The 12,495-nt window shown below is 33.6% G+C and overlaps 1 protein-coding gene across 2 annotated transcripts in view; it reads left to right on the plus strand.

Annotated features, from left to right (window-relative positions):
* The window catches only part of LOC128992407 (adenylate cyclase type 6), a 197,970-nt gene that overhangs the window by 63,015 nt on the left and 122,460 nt on the right, over positions 1–12,495 (plus strand). The gene's annotated exons all lie outside the window — the stretch shown is intronic.

Below are 12,495 nucleotides of genomic sequence, written 5' to 3' on the forward strand. Positions count from 1 at the left end.
AAACCCATCCTAACAAACAACAAGATAGGACTTCTTAGCGAACAGAAATTTCTACATAGTGAAGATCTGTCAAACAAGTTCAACTTATTTCATAGATATTCCGTTTTCATGACTTTATCCATCTAAATATTTAACCTTTTGTTGATTTTAGTCCAAATAATTTATGTAAACCTTAATATTCCAGAGATGAAGAATTTTTCATTCATTGCAAAATTGTAATATTTGATTCAAGCAGGATTGATTGGAAATAGGTTTATTGAATATTTCTTCCGTTACAAGTAAGATTAGTGTCTAATTTACTTTTGTGATTGTTTTGTTCATTGTACTTATAACTATTTATTAAAACTAACCTCTTACTACTGACGTAGACTTTCCATCTATATGGACCACTGTGGCCAACATTTGATGGAAAAAGATGAGTGTTTATCTGCTACAGAAATTGTTACGGTATCAAATTGATTACATTTCCTTCCAAAATCATTTTTACTATGGTTGATATGATATAAAAGATAGTGTGGTCCAGAGAATGGAGTGTCTAGTTCTATCCATGGTACAACATATTACACCTGTGGGGAAAACAACGTAATCCTACAATGAGTAAACTCAATTTAGGAGAACAAACATATTTGCGTTTTGAATCGTAAACTGTTTAATTTTGACGTTTTATATTCCCACCGCTTATTGTGTTAACAAAGCACGAAGAGAGGCATTTCCCTCCAATCTGTCACACGTCAAACTCAATTTTGCCGCCTAAATGGCTTCCCGCCATATAGAGACATTGTATCATCGACCGGGGTAGTGCAGCACTTTCATCCATACAGAGCAAGTGAAAGCCGTGATTTGTGCAATATCTCTGCATAAATGAAAAGATCAGTAGATCGATAAATCGTTCATGCAAATTTAAACCAGCTGAATTAAAAATTAATTATTGCTGTAAATAAGTTAAACATCAAATCAAGAGATGTAAAATCTATACAGTAATAATGAAATAAAAATTTAAATTGTAGGCGTATTTAGATAGAATTATAAATAGAAAAAAACTTCAACGAGAACAGTCAAATAAATGTGAGCGGAACCAAATTAAAAATTGTAGTTTGCAAGGACAACACAACGTTTAACAAATAACAGAGGCTTCGTCCGCTATCAAATTGAACTTTCAAACGTTTCAAATCAACAGTACAGTTTAACTTATTAGTAGTTTCAACCGAATACCATATTTTGAGGCGTTGTTGTTCAGATTACAAATGGCTTAAAACCGGATCTCACGTTTGATAACGCAAGACTTTATCAAGCGTCTCAGATTGAGTTAAAGAAATAATGTGAAGCGATTAAATAAATCATAAATAATAATAATTAATTGATTTATATACAATCTGATGTCAAGCCAAGGTGTGTAAGGTAGAGTCTGGTGAAAACGATCAACTTAATTGTGAAACAGTGAAAAATTAGTTCAACTCCATACTTTAGTTGTAGAAAAATGCGACGTTTGTAAGAAACTTGTGTAGAAGACAAAAGTGGTATCTAGGTCACTTTGAAGATGCGTGACCTAAAAATATCAGACACACAGTTTACACTACTCAAACCTGGCCTGTGACTGTTACATCACAAACTCACGGACCTTCGAATGTATTCAACTGAAAATAAACCCGAATAAAAAATCGAGTTGTAGAGAGACAGTGACTTAAGTCAATCAAATAGTTGATAAATATTAACAATAATAACTTACAGCGTATTTATTTATGAATATATCTTTTAGTGAAACTAAAATTAGTCAACGTCTAAACGATAATTTAACAACTTAAAATATAAACAATGGTTTGCAAAGAAAATCACTAATATGGGTTCAAATAAATGTTCATCAAGTCTATGAGTAGGTCAGAATATATTTCCGATACAACATGGTTTGACGAATAAAAATTGTTTAGTTCACAACTTGCACTGATTTAGTTTTCTTAGAGTCAGCGTGAATTGACACATTAGGTGTCATAGATAGGCATATAAAAACACAAACGGATGGACATAAATTGGTAATACTCGGTTTTTTGTGCTTTGAAACGTAAACATAATTTAAAATGTTTCACCGTACGAAATCTTTAGACAAAACGATACTTTTATTTAGTACAGGCATTTTCTTATTATACAAAAATAGAAGATGCCACATAGTTTGTTTATGCATTAGTAGTATTAAGTCCACATTAGTGTAGAGTCCTAACACCAGCTGCGTATGTGCCAAGACCTCTTGATGTATTGGGTCTACACTAATTGCTATGTTAACAATGTCGATTTCGTCATAATTGGCAACAATTCTCAATCACAATGGATCTTGCTATTCCCTCACATTCGAATAGAGAAAAACGCCCTATATGTATATAATTTTTTTTAGAATACTTTAAAGTCATATTAATTATTTTTGGATTTAAATAGTTTGGATATATGTAAATATGTTTCCATATAATGTAGGTTTGGATTTGTTGAAATTTTGAGGATTTTCAACAAAAGTTTGAGATATAGTTTAAAATGTTATATTTCATTTTATAGTTTGTTTTTGCATATGAATAGATTATGGCATCTTCTTTAACAAACATAAATAATATTCCGTATTTAGGCCAGTACTTATCAAAACTCTATAGACAAATTCATATTATATAGGAGTCGATATAGCGAAAAATTCTCATTAATCAAAATGATTATTGTATAGTAAGTGGTAATAGCAGCACATGACTGAAAGGGTGTTCAAATAGTATTTTCACTGCTTTATACAATAATTTGGTCTAAAATGAAACTCTGGCTTGGGCACTTTTAAGTAGAATATAAATAGAATAGGATTATAGAATACATTATTCTACAACCTGGGTGGTTGTAGTCGTTATAGTGCTTACCTAACAATCAAAAGGTCTCATAAATTAACAAGAAATTGAATTTTTTTTAATGCTCGACAGTTCTTATATTTGTTGTGTATTTTGTAGTTTTTATAATTATAAACAGAATGGTACGACACCTATTGCTGTAAAAATTGCGTATCGAGAGTTATTGCATTTTTTGTGATTTTACCCACATATACCATAATTTCATTCACTTATGGGTGTTTGCAAGATAATGGAAAAAAGTACGTGTCAGATTGCTAAAACAGTTTTTTTATGTTTCGACTAATTATGTATTTCTGTCTTGACACAGGTACAAGATTGTTACAAATTACACCAATTAATTCCTCTATTTACAGGCCTACACTATGTTGCGGTAGTTTTGGGCCCGCAGCATGGTGTGCGTGTTGATGTTGACGTTGAGTGTTTCCTAAACAGAAATAACGTCGGTTCAATGATATTTCCATAACTAGTTTATGGAATACCCAATTAGTGTTGTTTGGGGTTTCCATAACAGCGAAAAAGACTTCAGTGTACTGCTATTGTTAACATTGTTAAGTTATGCGTTTGTTTAGGGAATTGCCATGGTTAGACTTAATATTGTGTTTTTTTGTGTTGATTGTTTTTTCTGCTTCATAATTTTATCTTAGTGACATGGACAGCTGGAAAATTGTTTAATGGGGATTGTTGCCTCGAGGTTCGAGTTCAAATCATACCAGTCACGAATTGATTTAAAGTTTTGTGATAACGCTTACACCGTGGTTCAGAACTCACCAACTTTGTTATATTTTTTTTGTAAAAAAAATACATGGGTCTCTCATGAGAGTTCCCTCAGTATTAGGAGTACCTTCATAAAACCTTTACACAATATACAGGGTGAATAAAAAGTCAAGACCCCCCCCCCCATCTAATATTTTTCCAAGTAAATATACAGAGATATCCTTTTGGGGGTCGTGCAATCTTAGCAAGAAGTTTCAATTTATGATTTTGAAATTTTTGAGTGTCCCCCCAAAAGGGGGGATTTGGGGGGTAACTCGAATATTTTTAATGTAAACCCCCTTCAAGTGACACCTCATTTTAAAGTGTTTAAAAAACTTAAAGAATGGTGAAAACTAGAGGTCGCTATCTCTTCTCTGACCAAAATGGTAGCCCGTCAAATGTTGTGGAAAATCAATGAATGTATTTGTTCGTAATGGTAATATTGGCTACCATTTTGGATAGAAAAGAGATAGCGAACTCTGGTTTTCACCATTCTTTAAGTTTTTGTAAACACTTCAAAATGAGGTGTCACCTGATGGGGTTTTACATTGAAAAGTGTTTAGTTGCCCCCCAATCCCCCCTTTTGGGGGGACACTCAAAAATTTTAAACGTAAACCCCCATTTAGTGACACCTCATTTTGGAGTGTTTACAAAAACTTAAAGAATGGTGTAAACCAGAGTTCGCTAACTCTTCTCTATCCAAAATGGTAGCCAATATTACAATTACGAACCAATTTTACCATTGATTTTCCACAACATTTGACGGGCTACCATTTTGGACAGAGAAGAGATAGCGACCTCTAGTTTTCACCATTCTTTAAGTTTTTGTAAACACTTTAAAATGAGGTGTCACTTGAAAGGGGTTTACTTTTAAAATATTTGAGTTACCCCCCAAATCCCCCCTTTTGGGGGACACTCAAAAATTTCAAAATCATAAAAAGAAACTTCCTGATAAGATTGCACGACCCCCAAAAAAATATCTCTGTATATTTACTTGGAAAAATATTAGATGGGGGGGGTCTTGACTTTTTATTCACCCTGTATAAAATAGTATTATTGTTAAACGGGTTTTAAGCTATAAACTAAATTTGTGTTTAAAAAAGACAAGACTAGTTTTATTGAAATCATTATAGTTGATTCTCATTAGGACTTACACAATTACGCTAAAGATTTAAAATAAAAAAAAATATTAAAATAGATTTGCTAATATGTAAAGGTAAACTACTCCGTGGCCTATTTTTAAAAATTATGTAAGCACTGTAAATTAAAATTGTTAGACGTTATTTTAAATGAATATTTCAAGAATTTTTAATTGCAAACCCTACAAGTCTGGTTTTCCTTGTATTATATGTATCACCAAATATATCTACAATTACAATCACACCACTCATTATGTCGGGGCATGCTGGTCCTATTTAACTGTAGGAATATATGAAAATTAAATGATTTTCAGGTGAGGCTATAATAAAGAAGTTCATAGGAAATTTTCTTAAAAGATATTTCTTATATCACATGAAAAATATCACTTTTTCCCCTCATTAAATTTATTTGACGTCATGAAAAAGAAACGAACTATGATATACAACCAAGTTTCTTATGAACAACATGTTGAGCGTCGACAGAGGAGTCTGCAAGTACTTATTGCTCCCCAGGGTTCCTGAGGTTTCATACTCTCACTGAAACACTTCTTGTTACCAACCATTTTATCTCAACAGTTACTCGGTTATAGTTTTTATGTTTGTTTTTGTATGTTGTTTTTAATAAAATGTCATAAAATTATAGGAAAGTTGTGGATTTAAAAAGAAAAAAAATTGTTTGTATTTTTATATATTTTAAATATTTTTAGTATAGTAAAAAACTTATAATACTCACCTAAATTGCTACAAAGTGACGAATTTTCAACTATCAGTAAATCCCTGTGGATCTAAAAGTATCCTACTGAGAAGGCGCGTCTTAAAAAATAAAATGATAGACAATCTTCGTAGAAAAAATAACTAAACTTCATCTGAACATCTGGGGGCAATGTTCTTCGTAAATGGACCTAATAATAAACCAATGAGATATTCACATACCGCAAACAAAGTTTAATGTAATAAGAGAACTATTCAAAGCTTGTGCTGTTGCTTTAACAATACGAAAATATAGTGAGAGGATGGAAAGTAGATTAAAGTAATTACTCTACATCCAACATATCATACGTGATAAAATATAAACTCTGGTGTGTTAAATACTATAAAAACAAAATAATAATACAGCAAAAATATAAACAAGTTTGTTAAAAAGTAAAACTATTATAAACAGTCATAACGTATGTTTGACAACATATGGACTTTTAAAGCATGGTTTTGTAGAAACAAAACATATTTAAACCAACTTTTGCGTATGTCATGAGATGAGAAAGGATTTAGGTATTTGGTCAACACTGAATGTATTACCTGTATAGAAAGATCCATCACTGGGACAGGGGCAGTAAAAGGACAGATTCGTTACCATAGAAACTGTGACCCTAGTCAATCACAGTACAACAGTGACAGTTCCTGTTTCTCAATACACTTAATGTATGAATAGAAAGCTGGCATCGATTTACAAAATGTATAAAGATATTTCATAAACAAGCAATCAATTGCAGTAAGATTATGGAGGAGACAACGTACTGCGTTAGTTATTCAGTAAACACTTAGCTGGGATATATATATTTTTTAAAGATAACTTAATCAGAATTTAAGACTATTGACTAGCACAATATTATAAGTTAACAAAAGGTTTTAGTCAAAAAGTAAAGAAAGAAAAACACTATTTTATATGGCAACGTTTGAAAAAAGGATGTTTTAGTTCTCGATACGTCGCGGCGTCTAAAAACACGAAATCCTACAAATTTAATGTTTCATAAACAACCCGTCCAAGAACTAAAACTTTCAATCTTTATTTGGGAAAAAATATAATGGATTTGTGTTCTTTTTGTTTTGAATTTCAGGTTAAATCTAAGTGACTAATAAACCACATTGCCTCTTTGATTAAATGACATTCTCATATTATCTACGGTTTCTACCATGGTACATAATGATTACAATTGTTAATCCTTTATTATACCTCGGGATAACCCCATGTCCTCGTCTTTTGATTTACTTAGGCACACTATTTGTAATTTAAAAATGTTCCTTGCAACCATTCATTATTTTTAATACACTGTTGTTTGCATGATATTTTTTTCATAACTTTTTGATAACTTTTCATGGAAAACTTGAGTAAATTATATTTCTATCCCGGTGTGACAAGCTAAATTTCTCTTGGCTAGTAGTAATCCTTTCGGACCAATAATTGGTCAGAGACTTGATTGGGAGCCAATCTTACACCAGCTTGTCCAGTTTGTCTATGTTAAATGTGTCTTTCTTGATCGTAAAATATAGCGAAATATACTTGATTTAAAATAGCATTACGTGAAACTATAAAACTAAATATTATGTAAAATTAAAGGGATATACAAAAATTATATACAAATTGATATTAATTATGTATTGTACAATACTCTTTACACTATAGGACTGATTAATTGTAATTCAAAATTGTAAGGAACTGAAATCTATCAAACTAACTGGTGGATAAACGATGTGAAATACATCTGTAAGACGTGTAATTAAGTGATACGATATAGTTGCAGTAATGTAAGAGTTGATAAGATACATTTAACACTGTCTAGATGCGTTATTATTTTAAAAATAATTAACAGTAGCCTTTGAGGGACACGTTATCCACAAATATCACTTTACCTAAAACTATTTTTATTTTCATGCATAATATGTGGATATAAAAGACACATTTTCATCATACTTGCTGCAAATCAGCCGTTTTTAATGCATGCGTTACGGGTCTAAAGTATCATTTTTACTCTCTAGGGAGTAAAAATAATTTTTAGTCTCCAGGGAAAAAAAATCCATTGTTGTAAAAAGTTGTAAATTTCGATTGAGGCAATCGTATCGATCGAAATTATTTATCAATTGATTTATTAGGTAAGGTTTGACTATTGTTGTTGATCGCTGGACATATCGATGGTACAGGGTGACTGCCGGGAACCGGACGTATTTGCAACAGCTGTTACATTGTTGCTACACATTCTAGGGAGATTGAGGTTGTGTCATTGTTTTGAGTGAGCTTTACCATTTTAGTCACGATGGATCAGTGGTCAGTTCAGCATCGTGTTTTTGCATATGACACATTTATTAAAAATGGCGAATCCGTTATCAAAACACAGCGTATCTTCCGACGCCACTTTAATATTGCGCGAAATGACACGGTTCCAAGCCGAAATACATTGCTAAGATGGGTGCACAAGTTCAGAACAACAGGAACAGTATCAAAGAAAAAGCCACCCGGTCCAGCAAGAACAGTGAGAACACCAGACAACATCGCCACAGTGAGAACTGCTTTGATGAGGAGCCCGGGTCGCTCTGCACGAAGACACGCGCTAGAGCTACGCATGAAGCGCGATTCTGTCAGAATAATTTTAAAATCAGATTTGAAATGTCATCCCTACAAAATACAGGTGGTACAGCAACTGAAAGAGAGGGACTATGGACAAAGAGAAGATTTCACAGTACGTATGCAGGTGCTGTTTACTGATAATCCTGATGTAATGATGTTAATGAGCGACGAAGCTCACTTCCACTTAAACGGTTCAGTGAACAAACAAAACTTACGATATTGGGATCCTGAAAATCCATGTAACTTTCATGAAAAACCACTCCACTCTCCAAAAGTAATGGTTTGGTGTGCTGTAGGCCACTATGGGATAATTGGTCCGTATTTTTTTGAGGAAAATGGAGTCACAGTGACAGTGAATTCTGCACGCTATGTTCACATGTTGGAACATATCTCAAGCCACAACTTCGGAGGCGAGGAATAAACGTGAAAAATGTTTACTTCCAACAAGATGGGGCCACAGCGCATACTGCCGCTGCATCGATGCGAGTTGTGAAGAAGATGTTCCCTGGCAAGTTGATTTCACGTTTTGGTGACGTGCCGTGGCCGCCGAGGTCACCAGATTTGTCGCCCGGGGGTATTTGAAAGCTCGTGTCTATGTTCACAAACCATAAACATTATTGCAGCTAAAAGATGCAATCACCGAAGAGGTGAATTTGATTGGACAAGACATGTTGATGAGGGTGCGTAATGATTTTCTCCAGATGTTGGAAACCTGTATCCAGGTTAACGGCCATCACATGCATGATATCATCTTAAAGAAATAAACCCAAACTAGGTTAAAAGGTTCCATAAAACATATGTTTTTTGAAATGGTATGTTTTCACCAAAATATATTCAACAATTAAATAATTTTACTATATAAAATAAGGTTGTACTATTCATTTAAAAAACGTCCGGTTCCCGGCAGTCACCCTGTATAATGTACTGTAACAGAATCGTAATAGACGAAATGATTGAATCACTTACTAAACAGCTGCTTATTTGCATTAAAAGAATTAAAAAAGCTGGAAGTCGTTTTGAGAGGTTATCTTACTATATAATTTTATAAATGTGAAAGTTTGTGTGTTTGTTTATTTGTTTGTTTGAAGTTCAATCACGCATTAACTACTGAACAGATTGGGCTGAAATTTGGCACGATGATAGCTCACATTCCCGATTAACATATAGGCATATTCTTATCTCAAAAATCCTTTTGGGCTCCGTCCCAGTGGCTCTGTTGTAGTTCACCATGGTAACCTTATGAGTATTCATATTTAAAGGGAATTAAATAATTTTGTCAGCTGTTTCAACTAAAAAAAGTTGGTTCTATGATATGCAAAAGCATTAAAAAGTTATAAGATTTACCAACAGGGTGCAGCACTATTATTTTTTTTTGCATTTATGAAAACAGCTAATTTGAACTAAGCAGCAACAAAAAACTGTGATACACAATGAGAACTGTCTGTTTACAGTTATGTTTATATTTTTAATTTCACGAATAATTTGTGATATTTTGTGAATCTTTAATAATTTATTTTTTTCTATTGTTTGGGTGAAGTGGTAGAAATTATGGCTATGGTAGATGTGTAATACTATGTATACCGTAAATTTACAGAAGCAAATTTTATCAAACTGTGTCCTACCCTATTGAAAACGCAAAGCTTGAGTATAACTGCAATAAGCATTTTATTCCTATATGCCAACCCCGTACGAAAGACGGGTACTCTGCTAGTCTTTACATAAAACTTATTTAGTTTTCTAGCTTAGTTTGTTAATTAATAATGCAATATAACGAAAAATATAGTTCACCACAAGGCCCTAGTGATGAAATACTATTCATTGCAAGATTTACCCATCGTATAATTGACCTTCACTGTCTTAAAAGTTAATTAAGCAACGGTATTCTGAAGGCGTTTCGAATCTTGACAAACTTTAATTACACCAGGACAATTAAGCTGCAATAATCTTACAGTTTCTGGAGATTGTTGCCATGGTAACCGATTTACAGCGTCTACGCTGGCTCTTGATGGTCAATATTGAATCATATCCTGGACTGAGTTCTCTTGTTTAGGCTCGTTTGCATGCTCACTGCTTGAGCACCTTATTCATAATTCTGTATTAAATATTCTTAACTGTATTATTTTACAAATGCACGACTCAAAAACAAATTCGTATTGTTTGCAAAATGTCACTAGTGTCGACTCTGGAAAAAAACTTCTAAAAGTACACGAAACAAATTTTAGTAATTTATAATGTGTAAAATTCCTCACATGATTATGCACTAAATTGGAAGACATAAAATAAAATGGTGTGTTAAAAAATTTATAAAAGATCTCAATAACTAGCTATTGAGTCTTATTGTGAAGTATACAACGATATACAATGGAGTTTACTGGAAGGAGATGGACTTCTCTTCATTTGAGATGCCCATTCTCATTTTGGAGAGCAAGATTGACAGTTTGGGATAGGCTGAGAAGCTGTAAACATAGATAATATAATAGGCCTACTGTAGGTGGTTTAAATTGTCTGTGCTGTAAGTCATTATCTCACGGCTTATATTCTTTTGTAATAAGTAGACTTTAAACTTAGATTTTTTAAACGTCTTTATTTGTGTATATCTACCCCTTTGGCCTTTGAAACCTTTATTAACACGGGATTGGTGGTTTACTTGTTGCTGTTTCTTTATACTTATAATTTTGTTAAATTGGATTTGTTTTATTTGCATGTACTATACTTAAAAGTGTAGGCCTATATTAAAAATTTCGTCTTTATCTTCCCGGTACTGTTTATACAATGTGAAAATGCTCTTTTTGTTTATTTTTGTTCCTTTGCTAATTACGTCAAGTATAATAGCATCTTTAAAGAGAGTTTATTTTTATAAACCTTTCAAGTTTTTGGACGGCCCCCTTTATGTTATCTATATTTTATAATTTAACGCCTTGCCAGTATAGTGACACAAATTACGGGACACAAACTAATCTTGTAGACGCCCTGCTGTAGCTGACAGCTGGTAATCCCGATGATGGATTGATTACATTAGATCCCCATAAGCTGTTGATGAGGCTGCAAACTATTTTACAAGTAAACAATTAATACACTATGTGAAAGAGGGGTTTATTTGGCTTTGATTTTGAAACAGTTTAGTACGTTTTGATACAGGTCATCAAGTATTTCTTTATTTACTTGGATTTTGTTAACTAACCATTTAATTATCTTCTACAAAAACAAGGATATATTAGGTTTAGTATTTTACAAGTCCCATTGCTATAAAGTTTATGGTTCAAGAGCTATTGCAACTTTTGTGATTTTATCTCATAAAACACCGTACTTTCGCCCACCACCTAAAGCGGTTGTTGTAGTTAGTGGCAAGCTGATGGGAGAACGCAACCCACTAGCTAACACTAAAAACAACAGACACACACAAATCTCAAAGCATAGAAGATTGTGAACACAATCGTCTAAGGTACAATTAATTGTGATCGATATTCCAACTGGATGGGATGCAAATACAGATTAGATCACCTTGTAAGACAGATGCATTTACATCTCAGTTCAACCGGCTGCTGTTGTCATGGTAACCTGTATGCATTTCGTGTCTAAATCGTCAAAGGCACAATTGTGAACAATCTTCCAACTGGATGGGATGCAAATACAGATCAGATCACCTTGTAAGACAGATGCATTTACATCTCAGTTCAACCGGCTGCTGTTGTCATGGTAACCTGTATGCATTTCGTGTCTAAATCGTCAAAGGCACAATTGTGAACAATCTTCCAACTGGATGGGATGCAAATACAGATCAGATCACCTTGTAAGACAGATGCATTTACATCTCAGTTCAACCGGCTGCTGTTGTCGTGGTAACATGTATGCATTTCGTGTCTAAATCGTCAAAGGCACGATTGTGAACAATCTTCCAACTGGATGGGATGCAAATACAGATCAGATCACCTTGTAAGACAGATGCATTTACATCTCAGTTCAACCGGCTGCTGTTGTCATGGTAACCTGTATGCATTTCGTGTCTAAATCGTCAAAGGCACGATTGTGAACAATCTTCCAACTGGATGGGATGCAAATACAGATCAGATCACCTTGTAAGACAGATGCATTTACATCTCAGTTCAACCGGCTGCTGTTGTCATGGTAACCTGTATGCATTTCGTGTCTAAATCGTCAAAGGCACAATTGTGAACAATCTTCCAACTGGATGGGATGCAAATACAGATCAGATCACCTGGTAAGACAGATGCATTTACATCTCAGTTCAACCGGCTGCTGTTGTCATGGTAACATGTATGCATTTCGTGTCTAAATTGTCAAAGGCACAATTGTGAACAATCTTCCAACTGGATGGGATGCAAATACAGATCAGATCACCTTGTAAGACAGATGCATTTACATCTCAGTTCAACCG

This window comes from Macrosteles quadrilineatus, unplaced genomic scaffold (genome assembly GCF_028750875.1).
Source record: "Macrosteles quadrilineatus isolate MER2022 unplaced genomic scaffold, UCM_ALF_1.0 Scaffold_4__1_contigs__length_99947679, whole genome shotgun sequence".
In the NCBI taxonomy this organism is placed as follows: domain Eukaryota; kingdom Metazoa; phylum Arthropoda; class Insecta; order Hemiptera; family Cicadellidae; genus Macrosteles; species Macrosteles quadrilineatus.